This window comes from Lissotriton helveticus, chromosome 7 (genome assembly GCF_964261635.1).
Source record: "Lissotriton helveticus chromosome 7, aLisHel1.1, whole genome shotgun sequence".
Classification (NCBI taxonomy): domain Eukaryota; kingdom Metazoa; phylum Chordata; class Amphibia; order Caudata; family Salamandridae; genus Lissotriton; species Lissotriton helveticus.
Window position 1 is genome coordinate 1,387,302,329 of NC_136068.1, and position 18,748 is coordinate 1,387,321,076.

At 46.0% G+C, this 18,748-nt stretch overlaps 1 protein-coding gene across 3 annotated transcripts in view; it reads right to left on the reverse strand.

The window, feature by feature from the left end:
* The window catches only part of TBCD (tubulin folding cofactor D), a 2,437,462-nt gene that overhangs the window by 944,778 nt on the left and 1,473,936 nt on the right, over positions 1–18,748 (reverse strand). The gene's annotated exons all lie outside the window — the stretch shown is intronic.

An 18,748-nucleotide genomic window follows, 5' to 3' on the forward strand; every position in this document is an offset into this window, starting at 1 on the left:
TGTACCGCTGGAAGCGAGTGCAACGGATCAGACAGGTTAAGAAGTAGGTCATCCGCAAAGAGGGCAATCTTATGTTCGTTGCCCCCAAGGGTAATACCGCGAATGTCAGGTGACCGGCGTATCATAATAGCGAGTGGCTCCACTACAAGGGCGAACAATAGGGGTGACAGGGGGCAGCCCTGTCTGGTACCCCTAAGGATGGAGATGGGCTATGTGAGTTGACCATGTACACGCACCATGGCAAGCGGTGAGATGTAAGGAGATATAATGTGCGCTATCATCTGCGGGCCTAGGCCTACTTTCTGTATGAGTCACATGAGGCCATGAGGCACAGGGTCAGACTGATTTGCATATGGCCATGTCTGAAATGGGGTGGCTGAGTGGGCTAAAGAATGGTGATGGATTAAACCCAGATCAGTTGACTGGGGGTGAGTGTTTGATTTGCTCAAACGCTCCGTCCATCATCCCCTTTTGTATCGCTTTGTTCGCCCTAAGTGTGGCAGGGTATGCTCAGACGTGAGTCCCTTGCTCACTTGGCAACTGGATTCAAGATAGCCTGGCTGATGAGGATTATGAATCCGAAACCGGTCCCAGGATGCTTGTTTCCGGTCCATGGAAGACATGGCTTGGCAGTTCGGGCAGGACTGTTCCCATGAGGCACAGGGTCAGACTGATTTGCATATGGCCATGTCTGAAATGGGGTGGCTGAGTGGGCTAAAGAATGGTGATGGATTAAACCCAGATCAGTTGACTGGGGGTGAGTGTTTGATTTGCTCAAACGCTCCGTCCATCATCCCCTTTTGTATCGCTTTGTTCGCCCTAAGTGTGGCAGGGTATGCTCAGACGTGAGTCCCTTGCTCACTTGGCCACTGGATTCAAGATAGCCTGGCTGATGAGGATTATGAATCCGAAACCGGTCCCAGGATGCTTGTTTCCGGTCCATGGAAGACATGGCTTGGCAGTTCGGGCTGGACTGTTCCCATGAGGCACAGGGTCAGACTGATTTGCATATGGCCATGTTTGAAATGGGGTGGCTGAGTGGGCTAAAGAATGGTGATGGATTAAACCCAGATCAGTTGACTGGGGGTGAGTGTTTGATTTGCTCAAACGCTACGTCCATCATCCCCTTTTGTATCGCTTTCTGTAAGACGGCACGGAGAAATACCCAGTCCACGTGATCAAGCTCTTTTTCAGCATCCAGTGAGAGCAGGCAGGCCGGTATCTTCCAGAACTGCGCCTTCCCAACAAGGTGCGCTACTCAGCGGACGTTATCTGCTCCTTGGCATTGTTGGATAAAGCCTACCTGATCCGGTTTGATTAGATTGGGTAGGTGCGCGCTAAGTGTTTTGGCAACAATGTTGGTGTATAGTTTGAGATCTGTATTTAACAGGGCAATGGGGCAAAAAGAAGAGCAGAGCGTGGGGTCTTTCCCAGGTTTCAGGATGAGGGCTAATTCCGCCATCACCATGTCCGAGGAAGGCCCGACTGCATCTGTGAAGGAGTTATAGAGGTGTAACATATATGATTGAAGTTGCGGCAGGAAAGTGCGATAAAACGAGAATGGGAAACCGTCGGGGCTTGGCGTTTTACTGAGTGGGAGTTCTTTTGGGGCACTAGCTAACTCCTCTAGGGTGATAGGGTCCTCCAAGAGCTTAAAATGGTAGTCGCTCAGGTGGTCCCAGGCGCAAGCGTCTAAGGCGGCCGATATTAGATATGGGGCAGGCGGATCAAGAGCATAGAGAGACGCATAGTAGTTTTGAAACGTTTGAAGTTTAGCGGATTCTGTGATGGCCCAAGATCCGTCTCCCAGCTTTAGTGTCGCAATGTGGGCTTTGGCTGCCCGTGTTCTCATGCGACGTGCTAAAACAGTACCTATACCCTGTCCCCTCCGTCATAATAGCGCTGTTGCAGCGCAAGTAGAGCGTGTTCGGCCTTGTTTGTTCTATGCGCCCAAAGCTGACCTCTGAGGACAGCCAAACACCTCTTGTGTATCGCCAAAGGGCGCTCCTGATCTAATTTCTCAAGCGTTTTGATTTTGCGCGTGTGTTTGGTCTCATATAGGCGAGCTTCCCGCGACCTGGCAATCACGATGATCGTGAGGGCGCGCGAATCGCAGCTTTGAACGCATCCCATAAAACAGGGAGAGGTGTTTCTGGAAGGTCGTTAGTTTCGAAATAAGATGATATGGTAGCTTGAATTTCTTCCCTATCCACCGGGTCCCTAAGAATGTGGGGTGGAAATCGCCATCTAGTAGGCCACTTGGGGTGGGAGAAGCGCTCGTTAAGAAGTAATTCCACATGCGCGTGATCGGAGATCGTTATATCGGAAATAGCTGCTGAGAGGGTGTCTATAACCAGGGAATGCAACACGAAGAGGCAGTCAATGCGAGAATAGGAGCGGTGCGCGTGGGAGTAGTAGGTGTAGTCACAAATCTTGAAAGAGTGGTAACGCCAGGTGTCTACAAGGTTTAAAGCAGTAAGGGATCTTTTCGCTGCTGCCGACATAGCACCCACCCCATGGAACGCGCCCCCACTACGATCTAGCTCCGCATCCCATACCAAGTTAAAGTCTCCCCCTACTATGAGGTCTGTAGTCACAGGTACTATATGCTCTCGTAAGACCTCACGCAGGAAGGCGTCTTGACCCTGATTTGGCGCATATACGTTACAAAGAGTGAGTGTATGATGCCCTCTTCTGACCTCCACCGTAAGAAGTCTGCCCACAGTGTCATGGACCACCTTGGTATCACCCTTGGAGATGCCGGCCCAGAAGAGGATGGCTACACCCTCAGTCTTAGTGGCTGCTGAGGACCAGAACTGGTGAGGGAAATGTAGGTGAGACATGCGCTTTACATCAGCCCTGAGGAGATGGGTCTCTTGCAAGAAAATTATGTTGGGGTTTTGCAACAGTAGGTACCTCCATATGTGGTGCCGTTTGTTGGGGGAATTGAGTCCCTTCACGTTAAGGGAAATAAACTTCAAATAAGGTATGGCGGTCATAGTCACCTATCGTCAGGTGTGGTTGCTGTTTCAAACAGACGATCTGTGGAGCTTGGTAGCCACTGGAAGCTCCCCCAAATGTCAAGGTGTCCCCCCGCCAGGTGGATGGGTAAGGAAGGGGAAGAAGGGGGGAAGGGTAAGTGCGAATAAAACAACTCAAATACTGTAATGGCCCACAAAGACTAGTCCAGTCTAGGGAGTAGCCAGGCACACTGGCACAGGCTGTCCCGGAGATGTCACTTTCCCAGAAATAGGAGCGGGGGGGTCAGTCATGGCGCTGAGTAGTAGATCAATATCACTGAGGAACAGGCCCAGGCCGCCGCTTCTGTAGTATAGGCGAGGCGTCTGCTACTGTAACTTCTGGGGTGAAGAAGAGAGGGGTGTGGCGGCTGCAGATTGGTGGTTATGAGCCTATCGCCAGGTATGGGGTAAGCGTCCAGCATGTCGACCAGTATTGAGGCAAATCATTTGGTGGCAGACGCTTGTGGGCCTGGAGACGATGATCCTCCTTCTAAGGAGCTTATATGTTGTAGTATGTCCTGCTGTTCTTGGGGGTGACCTGCTGCACTCACTGAAGATAGATGTCTGGCATGGCATACCGTGCTCCACTGTGGTTTCAACGGTACTCAGAGTTTTGGAGGCTCGCGTGTAGGGCTTGCCGGGGGAGTATCCTGGATTTAAAGCAGTTGGGCCGCTTCCCTGTAGGACCTTGCCCGTGATGGGTCGAAAGTCCCTCCGGCGTCTCAGTGTCGTGGGGGCCAGGTCCTGGAATAACTGGATAGGTGCGCCTCTGAACAGGAACTCAGATTTGTCTCTAGCCGCTTGGAGGATGGCCTCTTTTTCAGTGAAAAAGTGAACCCGGGTCAGGATATCAGGGATGAGACCAGGTCTTCCGGGCGGTCCAGATACTCTGTCTGCACGGTCCAAGGCAGGTGGCGAGGCATCATCTCCTCCCCTAATGTCGTGGAGCAGCTCCGCCACAAAATTCATTCGGCTCCTTCTGCCCCAATTGGGATTCCCCGTATACGTATGTTGTTCCGGCACCCCCTATTTTCCAAATCTTCCTGCTTGATCTGCAGCTCAATGTGTTGCTCTTCCAGGGTGGCCAGCCGCTGCCATAAGTGTTCTTGGTCTTCTGTACGGCTGTCAAGGGTCCTTTCAAAGTCGTCGACTCGTCCGCTCAACTCCCCCACATCTTTCCAGAGCTCTTTGACACAAGTCTGGACTTCAGGGCGTAGCGATCCTATTTCGGACTTGAGTTTCTGCATGAAAAGAGCCATGAAGGATTGCGTAACCTGCTCCGCGCAACCCCCAGCCACCAGCGTCGCCTCAGGTGTCGGAGCCAAGCCCGGCTTGTTCCACAGGGCCGTGACCATAGCGTCTTTGGGGGCTGCAGAGGGATCCCAGATTTAGAGCGGGTAATGCTCATGGATTAGCGGGGGCTTTCGCTGTAGATCACAGGGGAGGCACTGCCCCACTGGCAGCTGTCGACTTCCAGCCGTGCCTAGGCTCTCAGCTACCGGACCCTGGAGGCGATATGTGGACGGTAGCTGAGGAGAGCTAGACCCAGTACCGCCGTGAGATGTAGCGCTGTTCCGGTGGACGCTGAAGGAGCCGCCAACTTCCAGGGCGCGTGGGTCACAAAGAGAGTAGGGGCTAAGCTAGCCGAGCTGTGGCATCACCTTCCTGGGAATGCAGGGCCTAAGTGGTCCCTGGATTCTACCAGCTGGCAGCCCGGGGCCCGATGATGAAGCGGGATGTGGCAGTCACTCAGAGGCCAGAGAAAAGGCAATGTAGGTCTGCAGGCCCTCCAACCAAAGGTTCAGTTCTTTAGATGTGAGCGGTAACAGTGCCCACGTCTCTGAAAAGGGGGAGGTGCAATAATTGGCGGTGTTGGGCAGTACGGTGTTGGGCCCCGTGCCACCTCAGCTGGATGAATGGGGGAGGGCCTGATCAGCAGCTCAACACCTCTCCGAGTCACCACAGTCCACTGGTCCTCCCTGACGGAAGGAGTCACCTCAAGCCCACCAAGTGGCCGTCCGCTAGTGTGTATGGCCTCCCACGCCTGCTTGCCAGTGTGTGTTTGGATCTCAGTGGGAGACTTAGGATGGGGGTGCCAGCATGCAGGAGGGCTCAGTATAGGTCACAGGCGATGGTGGCAGAGTGGCGAGCTGCACCCAGGGAGCTTGCAGTGGGTTGGCCTAGTCAGCGTGGCGCTGCAGCTAATGGAGATGTAGAGGGGAGGGGCGCTGCCGGTGTGCGCTCTAGGCCCCAGGGGGACGGCAGTGAAGCGAAATCGCAGGCAGCCTGTAGCTCAAGTGATGCCCCCGAGCTGCGGTAACAGCACCCACCTGCCCCCGTACCTGTATGGGACCCACGCCTCTGGGCCACTCTGCCAGTGGTTGGTGAGCGCTGTCCAAGCCTGCGGCTCCCCAACATAGTAAGATGGCGGCCAGTCCCTCTCTCCGGTGTCAATTTTCCCCTCCTCCGACCACCAGCCAGTTGACAAATGGGCCTGCAGCGCTATGTTTCTCCGATGGCCTTCTCTCTTGTCCACAGCAGTTACCACTTCCGGGGCCTCACTCCAACAGCTCGAGAGGCCCCCGGTGCAATCTCATGGATGCCAGGCCGCTAGCTAAAATGGCGGGTGTCCCTGAAGGAATTTGCTCCCTCCTGCTGGAGTAGTCCGTATCCTCCCTGGTCACTGCGGAGCTGTGGCTCGAGCCCGTCACCTAGGGTGACATCTGGGCTGTTCCTGCTTCCCCGAGACAGTCGCAGTGCATGCGATCTCTTTTAGGCCCCTTTCAAGGGCCTCCCGCAGGGTTCTGCAAAGGCCGGGCGGCCAAGATGGCGGTTGCTTCCCGGGGCGCGTCGATTGGCACCAGGCCAGGGGCGGCAACGATCCGGCAGTGTAGGATTTCCGCCAATGTCCTATCCTACCTCCCGAGGCTCCGGCATGCCTCCTTAGCCCTCAAACGCTTCTCGAGGCGGTGGCTGCAGCTGCGCGGGTTCCGGGCTGCTAAGATGGCGGGCGCGCGGTCTGACCTCAGGCCGTTCTGCTTATGCGGCTTGTTTCTCCTCCATCCGCAACTGCCGAGGTATTTCACGCCTTTCTGCGGTTGCCCCAGCTGCTCCGTTAGCGATATCTCCCCAGCCGGGGGACTTTCATCGCCGCTGCCCTACTATAAATTATTGAAGACTGGCGGCGGCCCGGAGCTGAAATGGCATGCGTCTCACTCCATTGGCTACGAGACCATGCCCCGTGATGTGATGTGGGTTTTGACAAACAATGCTTACTCCATTACTGTTGGGGGGAGACGCTTCCTTTTATTTTAAACTGCCATCATAACTTTAATAGTGAACGTGGACTTTATGTCGCTCCTAATTTTTTATCTAGATGCTACTCTTCTAAATCGAGGAGTAGGTGGCTATAGATTATATGGCCTTAATTATTTTAGTGAGTATCCGCACCCTTGATAGCTGAAGATGGTCTGTGCGAGTCCCAATTTTTGGTATATTGAGCGCCAACATGAGCCCTGTGGGAACCGACAGAGGCCTGCCACACACAACCACAGACACAAGACCCTGCAGGGTTTGCTTACATTCTGCATTATAACAAGCATAGTAGCTTAATCACCCTGAGGTGAGTTGTATCACTATCACACGTCCGTTGGGTTATATGTGTAGAGCCATTGGTTTGGGCACTGTAAAGTGGTGTGCTTACTGTGTCCTCTTTTTCTACACTGTAGAGCGGGGCCTCATACTCCCGAGCGGTCGCCGGGTGAGGTGAGGTCATCACCCACACAAAGCTGGGTGAGTATCACCGTGAGGAAATGCCTCAGGGTGATTAAGCTACTATGCTTGTTATAATGCAGAATGTCAATTATTCTTGCAAGTGTGGCTAGACGGTCTCTGTGTGTGCATGTGGATGTATGTGTGCAATTCAGTGTTGTTTGACATACTGTTTCTTTGTTTTTTGTCTCTTGATAGGAAGAAGACATATGTCTCTCCCTCCAGTGGACATCTAAGCATTTAAGTTTCTGGTATATATGTAACTCTTTTAGTACATTCTTGTTATTCTCAATGTAGTTGCAGTAGCTATTCTAAGTTCAAGGTCCTGAAGAAAGCCGGGTCAAATGACCCTCAGGCTGAAACATGTCGACCGTACTGCACAGCGCCACAGGGTAGTCATACTACTTGGCGTGTTTTTAAATCTTTGACACATGGACTTCTGTTTAAATGTTCTTCGGAGTCTGCGTAGTCAATTTTATCCATCACTATTATTTTAGCACTGCACGTTTTTCACATCACTCTAGGATGTACATGATAACTACATTTTTTGACACCTATTCCCGCACCGGCACTATATGGTCGGAATTGGGATGGTATGACTAGCTATTCCCACGTGACGTAAACTCCACCAGAAGGGTGGTCTGATGGGAATTGCTATAGTCTTTTTGTTACTAACAGTTTTTGTCTTCAATAACTCTTTTTCACGCATGCACTACCACTGGCACACGGTCACTGTTGTAGTTACACACCGCCTTCAGACCTGGTCTGCTCTTTTGTGTGTTTTGTATCTTGATGCAGGGGAGCGAGCAGACAGGTCAATAAATATTCCCCTTGACCCTCCACACACCTGTCTTGTTTTTTAGTACAATGGAGATATGTCTTTTAGGTCTGAATACTCGCTCTAAAGTGAATGAGGGATCCACATTTTTGGACTTATCCATATTCATTGCCAAACGTGCCTTAGAGATTTGAACCCTGTTGATGTCTAAGGACTTAGCCTTATTAATTGCCAAACATGCCATAGAGATTTGAACCCTGTTGATGCCTAAGGACTTGGCCCTATTAATTGCCAGACTTGCCACAGAGATTTAAACGCTGTTGATCCCTAAGGACTTAGCCCTATTCATTGCCAAACATGCCATAGAGATTTGAACCCTGTTGATGCCTGAGGACTTAGCCTTATTCATTACCAAAAGTGCCATAGAGATTGAAACCCTGTTGATGCCTGAGGACTTAGCCTTATTCATCACCAAACGTGCCATAGAGATTTGAACCCTGTTGATGCCAAAGGACTTTGCCTTATTCAATACCAAAAGTACCATAGAGATTTGAACCCTGTTGATGCCTAAGGACTTATCCTTATTCATTACGAAAGGTGCCATAGAGATTTAAATCTTGTTGATGCCTACCTAACCTTTAAAAGGGGAGGGGAGTGCTGAACTCCTTACTATGTCGGTTTGCTGTTGCCAAGATCACTGTATACGGGAAGAAGAGGCAAGGGGGAACAAAAAGGTGCTGGTTCTGCAAACGGTATACGGCTCATACTGACGCGGGCTGAGCTGTTCATGTCACTCGTTTCTGTTAATTCTTTTGTTCTATTTGTTTTTTTCCCTCTTTTTTCCCTGAGGTAACCAACTGAACTAAATACCCAACCACCACCGCAGGTTACAACATATTACTTCACATGTACTTATCAGTCTATATGGAACGTCATAGCAAGAGTGGATGGAAATCACAAGACATCAGCACTGTTTAACAACTAGAGATTGTAAAGAGCTTAGTGTGAACAACATACTAAGAAAAATATTTAAAAAACAATAAAAACACGTTAAAAAAATATATATCATACGTCCTTTATTTATTCCTCATGGGGATCTAAATCTCCCTGAAAGATAGGTTCACTTAGTGTACATCCAGCCAAGATGAATGCTTCTCGCAGATTTGCTGAACGAGGGTCTTTATATAATGAGCTACTCCACCTAGTAGCCTCCTCCCCACAACACCTCCTTCCGGGATTGGATAATGCTTAGATTGACCCTTGGCGAGGAATTGTTTTTCTGGTTTTGATCACATTCGCTGGCTCCTACTACCACATATTCAGGTACTAACCTTACCTTGGTAGAACACCCTTGAGAATCTGATGGAATTCTGTGGCCATTTCTTTAGATCTCATATGTAATACTAAATCTAGAGGGAATTGTGGTGGCGCACAAATTCCTCCAGGTAATGTCACTGGCCTAACTGCTGGAAATGGGGAGCTCAGGAATGTCAAAGGAACACCTCGTATGTGACGACTGGACCTGATGCTCGATGGCTGCTGCATATATTGGCCCGTATCAAGAGCGTGCAGTAAAGAAAAAAGAAGTGTCAAAAGAGCGTGATCGTGATAAGATGAAAGGAAAAGAAATCACACAGAGTATGTAAAAATTATTCTCAATGATTCAGAAAAACACCAGCCAATAAATGCCGGAACAATATATCCTGGCCACTTCAATAAGTCAATATGCAGTCCTTAATGCTATTCATAAGACATGAGATGTATAAATGTCTGCACTAATAGACTATGCCGCGTTTCCCTCCGTGAGTAGTTGCCCTGGGGTTCTACCATGACGCGTGTCTGATTAAAACCACGCTCCCTATCTTGCCGCTGCCGTTTTGCACTACTTAGAATCGGCAAGTGATTTACAATTAGCCCTTTCTACGAAGCTACTGAAAATAATCAACTCAGGCTAATGTATTGGTGAAGAGTTACCAGCCTGATATTTCACATTGGGGTTCAAGCAAAAGACATGTAGTGGTACATGTGCTTATGAGTAGGATAGGAACCCCATACACACTGAAGAGAACATCTGGACAATACTCTTATTGGATACATAAGGACTGAGTTACCTTGGAGTGGAAATTACGTCCATTTCATCCCGTGAAGGGGTCATCAATGAGATCCCTTGCCCCGTCCTATTTGTCCTGAAGAAGACTCGCATGGCCCAGGCATAACCAACCGCAAGGCCGCAAGACGAGTCGAAACGTCGACACCTACTAAAAAAACCTGGACCACTAATGTTATCCCCCTCTATTAGTGCAGACATTTATACATCTCATGGCATTATATTGTATATATAATGTATATAAAATGTACATAATACTGTGAATTGGCTTTTCATTATGACAATAGATTAAAATATTGCATATATTTGTAGCTTGTTGCTGTTGCCTATTTTCTGCTCTTCATTAATTGAGTAAGGTTCGTTAATATAACATAAGCCTCTAATTGTTTAAGTTTTGACCTATTGCTTTCATAAATAGATTGGTCTCGGACCATTGTTTGTTTATATTTGTTTATATTAGTTATTACCCAGGTCCAGTACCTTTAGGGTTACCCCATTACTTTAATGGCATATATTGGCCATCTGTTTGTTCTGGCAGGCAGTGCTTGGTACCAATCCCATTCTGCTGGAAATGGGGAGCTCAGGAATGTCAAAGGAACACCTCGTATGTGACGACTGGACCTGATGCTCGATGGCTGCTGCATATATTGGCCATCTGTTTGTTCTGGCAGGCAGTGCTTGGTACCAATCCCATTAAAAAAACAGGCTTTCCAGCTGCACTAGGTGTTCCTAGGAGGACAGCCTGCCTATAATGCTGTAGTAGAGTCTGCAAAGCTTTAAATGAACCCTGAGGAATTTAGCTTGGATATGTTATTACAGGTGCAGTGGAATGTGGTTTTAGACCATAGGTACTTTTGCCCATGATAAAGTTACGCAGCCACTGGAAAACAGAGAAGCCCTGTGTTTTTTTTTCTTTCAAAATGTTTTATTGAATGAATTTTTCATAAATATTAAACACAATACAAAGAATAATACCAAACGGTAGAGTATAGGAACATATTACAATGCAAGAAATAAAAAACAACCATTAATAATTAAATAGAATACCTATACCAGCATTAAGAAATACATAATAGATATACATGATAATATAAAAACAAAAAAAGGGCTACAGTAAGCAAAGACTGACGAATGAAGCCCTGTGTTTTGTCAACAGAATTAAATGAAAAAAAGTTCTTGGTGTTTGAGAACCAAATTAATCTCCTCGAGTAAGAAACAGAATTCTCCCTTGCATACCATCCACAAACCAATGGATTAATGGCGAACTTTAACATTAACAAGACCCTTAAGAGCCTGGCGGGAACTCTACTACAGAACTTCAGGGGAAATTGGGATCTTCTCCTGCCATGTCTCTTTTTTGCTTGGCAGGATATTCTACAGAAGGGAGTGAGCTACAATCCGCTTGTGCACCCAGGGCATGCCTCACTCACCTTGATCAGAGAAGGTTGGGATGGAGCTTTCCAGTTTCCATATTTCATGTTTCAAAAAATAACACGAGGACAACGTAGTGGGTGGGGGAGTGTTTAATGGTGCATAAAGCCAAGACATTTTTAGACGGACAGTACTCTGCAGATATTGGTAGTACAACCTAGGGTTAACCCATGAAACTGCAGAAAACAAATACTCTCCAGCAATAAGTCTGGGACCTGACCGTATACAATTAATGGACATTGACGACGATTAAATGTAAATGTAAATGTAGCCGTACTTGTAAAGCTCACTGATACTCCTGAGTGTCCTGGCGCTGTACTCATACCGCTAGGGAACCCTTCCTGGTTTTTCCCCGTGAAATGTCCACTCCTGGGCATCCCCAGGGTGCAACCAGGCATCCCTAGCGCTGTAGGGGGCCGTTGTGGAGACTAAGCAAGCTATTGCCCAGAGTTGCAGCGTGGGACCCATGCTTAGAGTAGGCACCGAGGCGAGAAATCAGGTCCGAGGAATTCTGAGCCCAAGATCCGCCGAGACCAGCCAAGGCAGGAATTGAACCCTGGTCCCGGTCCAGACCTCTGCATCAGGGTCTGCCGCTCTAACCATTGAGCCACACTTCTCCACTATCTAGCTAATGCTGATCCATTTAACCCATAAACATTTTAAACCATTTCTTCCCGATGAACAGTACTTTTCGTATAAAGCCAAAGTAAAACAAATGTTTACATTCAGAATTAATAATAGGCTGGAGATAACTTCTTTAGAATGCCTGAGGCCCTGCATAAGAAGACGGTCCGAAATGCACTTCACACAACTCTTTATAACAGGACCCGGGCAGCAAGATGCGGCATTTCTTACTAGGAGTAATTGCAGTGACATGCGCTATTTTGCTTTGTGTCCCTTCCCATAGACATTTCACTGTCAGTGAAAGTAACGTGTTAAATCTGAGTTTAGTGATCAAACACATTTATTTTAATTTATGGGCGTTATAACGTAATAGCTTTCTGTATGTCACTATTGGTCCCGAACATGATCTATTTTTTGTTTGGGATTTAAGTAGCCATCCAAATGTTTGCATATTTATAAATTGTAGGTTTGTGTGAGCGTGGACTAGCTCTTAAAGGCGACTGGCCACTGTACAGAAATACCTAAACATGCAGCAGCCATCGCTCATCTACAGATGGTTTGGGACGAGGAAAGTACATGATGTTTATTATACAGTTAAGGAACTTTTCTGGGTCTGCCCAGCGATATCAATTAGGTTGGAGACAAGAGAGAGGAATAACATTCAGATGAAAAAGGATATTCAGGTACAGGTGCAACAGATAGGTGTCACAAGCATACAGAGGATTATGCTGAGAAAAGCCATTAGTGATGAGTGGGAGGGATGGCTGGAGTGACATCGGATAAGTACAGTAAAAGATCGGTTAACTTTAAAGGGCACTTAACATGCAGCCGTCAGGGCTCTCTTGTCAGCCAGTCATACGTTCATAATGTGTTTAACACCTACTGGCTTCTCCGCCTGATGTTAACACAATTAGCAAGGTCTTGTTTGCCTACTCCCACATATTTCCACTGATCAACTACTGCAGCCAATCAGACTTGTTAAACTGTCTTCAGTAATTTGCGAGGGGAAATCCATGGTCACTCTTTTTCAGATTTAAAGTCATAGCAATAATGGTACAACACATGAAGAATCATTAATATGTAACATTTTCCCCGACAACTCAAATATGAGAAGGTGAAGGTTTAGGGCCAAATTCCTAAGACAAGTATGTAAATCTACCACCGGAGGTGAGCACCTAAATCTGGAGCAGGTGTTTCTATGACAATATCTAGGATTCACTCAAGTGGCAGTCTCACCTACATATACAGATGTCACAGAAGGGATTTAGAAGAGATTGGTGACAAACTATTCCCCTACTCCAAAGAAAGCATTGCTGCTGTAAATAACCAAAACAACAACATATTCACATTAATTTGGAATCTCCATGATGTTCTCTATTTGGTAATCTTTTTTGTATTTTAGATATTAGTTCCAATAATCCTTGGATCCAAAGTGTGGTCTTATTTCTTCCCTCGCACTCATTCATGGTCAGAAGTACTGAGCTCACTCATCAGCTTCCAAAAATACGGAAAGGTAAAGTGCATCATAGGTCACAACACTTTGTGTGGCCAATCACGTGGCTCAATTAACACACACATTTTAATATGCTTGTATAGTAAATGAAAACTGGCAATACGTACATCATATGGAACCAATTTGATGATGTAATCTTATGTCAAAGAGGTGTAAAAAAGTAACAGCATTTTCACCAACTGTTACTATGTTAAATGACACGAATGTTAAACCAGATTGCAATACAGAGTTCAGGAAATTCCAAGTTAGCGAATATACGAGAAGAATGATTACTGGTTGTGGGCAAGTGGTTAGTGGCAGTATTAATCTGGCTTAATTTCTCAGATGCTTTTGACAAAGTCAAACCTATGAAAGAGGTTCAGAGTCCTTTGGTAGGACTTGAGACGAGGACAATGCTTTTCTTTCTTTATGGCACAACTACAGTATGAACGATATATAAAAAGAATACATAAACTATGAGTCCCTGGGATGAGATTACCAATCATATGGACAAAGAACAATCAAAACCTGTCCAGAATGGCCCATGAAAAGGCTGTATCCCTGATGACTATGACTTATTTGCCATTGCTGCGCAGTAGCCAATTAAGTAGCCAATGAGACTCTCGGTTAAAATGTCAATCACCTGGACAAAAAACAACGAATAGTGGTCTATAATGTTAAATAAAGCCTTCAGTTTAATATAACTCCTTTCTTTTTTTAGGTCTCGCATGTGTGAGCTTGCACTAGTGCATACGCTATTGCTTGCAAGACTTTTGAATCCTACAATGGGCTTGGAACCCGCCCATTGCAAACCATTTGTTTGCAGCATTGTCAATCTTCTTTTTTGCCTTCTAATTGGGCAGCGTTTCCCATATGTCACTTTTGTTCCTTTCAGCACGCATGGAGCAAGCACAGAATAATCATGTTTAATTAGTTTCCCCCTGCTGGGCATCTTCTGCTCACACTGTAAATCAGATACCATTTTTTAAAATGATTGTTTAAATGCTATGGCACGGTCAACACTGGCCGCGTCATAACGCTTTTTTTTACTTCTTCCACCCGCCCCCATCCTGTTTTTTCAAACCCCACCCAACCCATACTGTTTATTTTCCCCCTCCAGCCGTCCTTTTCTTCAGCACCACCAACTCCGCAGGTGCCTGTTTCGGGTCCCTTTGTTCTGAGGCTTGCTTTTACCATGAAGAGTGCTGGAATGAGATTGTCTAGTTGGATTGTATTGTATGGGTAATGTAATCTGTAAATATCTCACTCGGATACAGCGAGTTGTATTGACAGCGCCAGAGCAGTGAGGGATGCCAGTAGGCCAGCCGACTTTATAATCCAGGTCTCCTTGTTTCACAGCGAACTAGTGGAAGACGTCATTTATACAAGGCTCTCTTCTATGGAGAACTGGTTCTGGAGTTTTTGGTGCAGCAGTCGTCTATGTAGTCACTACTGCAGGTCTCGTCCGCCCTGTTAAAACTGCAGAAGCTCTATGTGGTTCTTCTATTTATTTAGGTCTTTATTTCATTCGGGTTTCCTTGCTTTTCTTAACATTCCCTTCACAGCTGTATGCGTCCGCAATGTAATGTCAGCACTGCACTTCACCAAATATAGTGCCTTTACAAGCCCTACTCCCACTCATACATTACCAATCAAAGAAAGACAGGTTCCATCATATTCAGCCCGAGCTGATTTTAGGCAGAACATGTGAGATGTTAATTGCAACAAAACCTCTCACATTAGATAGTCAGAGTTGAGCAGAGGATTACACAAGGCCAAGCCTAGCACCACTGGAAGGGTGAATGCATGAGCACAGTGCTGGCAACAGAGGTCCCGGAAGTCACCTGCAGCTCCGACGCTGCAAAGTCACAGGTGTGTTATGTGGTACCTGGTAAGCCACACCACTTGGCATTGTTTTGTTTGGATAAGTTATAGCTTGTACTATTTTTCTAACAAGTTCTAACTCTCCCGTTGAGGCATGCCATTTCCACTTATAACACTAAAAACATCTTTCTGGATAACCAACCTTTAGAGACAGCTACCCAATACCCATATCTTGGGATCATGATGGATCACAAGCTAACATGGAAACCAGCCGTGGAAAACAGATGTCATCTTTTTAATCGCTCGATAGCGGCCCTACAATCCTTTTCACAGAAACTAGGTAGGAGACGCCCAGTAGAACTTCTGAGAATTTATAAATCCAAGTGTCAAGCTATCGCTCTCTATGGAGCAGGAATCTGGGGCCATACGGAGGTTGGCGCCTTACAGAAAATCGAAAATAAATTCATCAGATTTCTCCTCGCCACACCAAAGGGCACATCGATCTACGCCATGCACTTGGAACTCGGAATTCCTTACCTCCAGGATCTTATTAAAATCCAACCTTTGTTGCTCTGGAGACGCATCTGGGTATCGGACACAAACATATTAACTAAACTGATCGTGACCGACATAATCTCACTTGATCACTCTCCTAGACTGAAATGGCTACGCTATGTTAGATCTTTCTTCACTGACCTTGGGCTCGAGAAATATTACCTCCAACCAGAGGCGATTGCATCCCTTCCCAAAAAAGAGCTCAAAGAACTAGCTCTACGACATCTGGAAACACTAAGACTGTCCAGTGACGCTGCAAAACCATCAGTCATCCAAGCGAACATAGTCCAACATTCTCTCGGTATCCAACAATATCTTACTCTACAGACAAAGCTATACGAGAGGATGTTGTTGACTAGGTTCAGACTGAACCTTTTTTTCAGATTGGTCGTGTTTCCTACAAATAAGGCCTGGGAACTTAGTCTGCCCCCATGTCCTTGCGACGGGATATCTACTCAATCGAACATCCATGTAATTATGTTCTGTAAATTTTACCATCCTCACAGAAAAAGCTGGATCCTCCCGATATGCAAGAGGTGGGGTCTGAGACAGTGTCGACCGGCCTTCTATCGCCTGCAATCACTAGAGTCCGAAGAACTTTGCTATCTTGTCACAAACTTTTTAAAGTCCATCGTGAACCACAGGAAAAACCTGTAGCTTTATGTACAAGTAAAAACAATGACTTTTTAATATACGTATATTGTACTAATTGTATTTTATAAATTGCTGAAATTGTTGTCTTTTATGGTTATCTTTGTGATTAACCGAATAAAGAATTTATTATTATTATTATTATTATTATAACACTAAGTGCTAAGGAGCCTCACAGGACGTTTGAGCATGAAGTCAATATGCTAGGTTATCAGTTAACGCCATCGTCATATACAAATACCTGTGGGCCCCACATTTGAGTCAAGGAAGGGTAGTCTGTACCTTTCTGTACATTCCAGTGGATAAAATGAGTACATATATGACGGGGAAGAATATGTTTGTTCAAATCCTATATAGTTCACAGGGCTAACACTCAATAAAAAGACATTATCAGCCTTTAAGTGGCCTGCGCCAGTCTGTCACATTGTCTAGTGGCACAGTTGCAAGACCTGGCAATTTAACTCATTCTTCCAATGAAGAAGCTGTGGAGGGTGCGTATGGCTTGCTAGGGGCACTAGCCAACATGTTTGAATAACACAGGCCATCCTTACCTCTCCTTCTCATTTTAAGAAATGTGGGAAGATAGTATTCTCTTTGCTCATATGGCAGAATATCCTCTGATGCCTGAGTTCTGCACTCTGTTCCCTGAGCAGCCAACATTACCAAATCACATTGTGCCATTGGTGTACAAGCAAGGACTTTTATGTAGACCAAGAGATCAGAGGCCTGCTTTACAAAATGGCTATTCAAAGAACCTTTCTTCAACTAGTGGGGTTATTAAGTAACTTCATTTACAGTGAAGGAAAAAGACCATGGTTTACACCAATTATTTCTATGGCAATTCAGAGAGGTGACCATTGTAAGGCAGTTCATATCAGGACATACTAATCAGGAAACCTGGATCTGACAGAAGCAAATGGTAACTTCCACACTTTGCAATGGTTCTGGGTAAAGGAGAATCGTACGAGATAAACTGGATACTGTCACACTCCTGGGTGCAAAGCTGGGCTTAGTCTGCACGGTGGGAATCTTGATATCTAAAAATCGTAAAGGGGATCTTTAACATTGCTATAGTGTGAAAATTACATTTAGATATTGCCTATGATATACCTGCTGACAAGCTGTATATTTCCACTAAATCCGGCCCTTGCTTGAGGAGTCACGACTTCTAAGGCTTTTTGGGCTGGGAAATAGATTAGAAAGAGTAAGGAAATGCCTCTTTTTTATGTGATCACCCCCCACATTTGTGGGCTGATGCTGCTGGTTTGTCGAATCTGAAGTGCACTGGCCATGCTGACAAGTCTGCAATGCATGTGCACTGACCCTGTAATTGGCTAATACCCTATTGGCATAATTAAGGAATATGTAAGTCCCGGGTCTACTACCCCGCTGTTAAAAATAAGCGCTTACTTTTTTCAGCTTTGAAGACCTATACTTTGTACTACATGTAAATTGCTCTGTGACTGTCAGATTAATTGCCAATCCTTGAGAAAGCCCTGGTCATACTGATCACTTAGGGCAAAACACATGTCGGCTGTTGCACCTCTAAAGTACAAATTCAAAAAATCTTTTCTGGAATAAAAAGGATGTGACAAATAAAAGTTTCTTAAAAGACAAAGCACGGCATTGGTTTCTCAAAAAAAAAAAAATCTGATTCAAAATTATGTAAAGAGGAGCATATGCTCAAACCCTTTTTGCACAGTTACGAATACGAGGCTGGAAAGGTCCAGTGCCTCGAGCAAACCACCCCCACCACTGTTTGACAAATGAAGGAGATCTCATCGAGTTGCAGGATCCCTGGACCTTTTTCACACTTCTAAATACTGCAGCCTAGTGGGGCAGTTTTTAAACTAACAACCTGACTAGGCAAAATAAATTACTTTGCCAAGTCCAAACCTTCCTTTTTAACATTTATAAATACCACTAGGGAAGGCCTTAAAAGCCCATAAGGCATGGTGCTATATATTAAAGAGAAGGTGATGGTTCTCTTATGTTTTCCATGTCCTGATAGTTAAAACCCACCCTTCTCATTTTGTAGTAAGGTGGTAGTCCCATTGGATCACATGAAACCTCATGTGAGCCCACCACTAAGTGCTAACTTCCATTTGGGCCACCAAATATAGTTATTTAGGGTTTCGAATTAACTGTTACATTAAACCTGACATTGTGCTGAAGTTAGATTTAAAGTAACTTCTAATATAAAGTCAGCACTTTATTGACCCAATGTTCTAGTAGACATTTCTGATTTACTGCAGCAGTTGTCATCTGAGATAGCTTGCTGCCCTCCTGCCAGGAGATGTGAATGGCTTCCAGGAAAGGGGAACGAAAGGCCTGTTGGTGGAATGTACATCCTCATCCTGACAGGAAGCCCAGCGAGCTGTGGTCGTAGATAGCCAACCTTCAAATTGCCCGCCACCTGTCACAGGTAAATGTGAGTCACATTGTAGCCAGCTCTCTCCTTTGTTTAGATTTACAAGCTGGCATCTCTGCCAGAA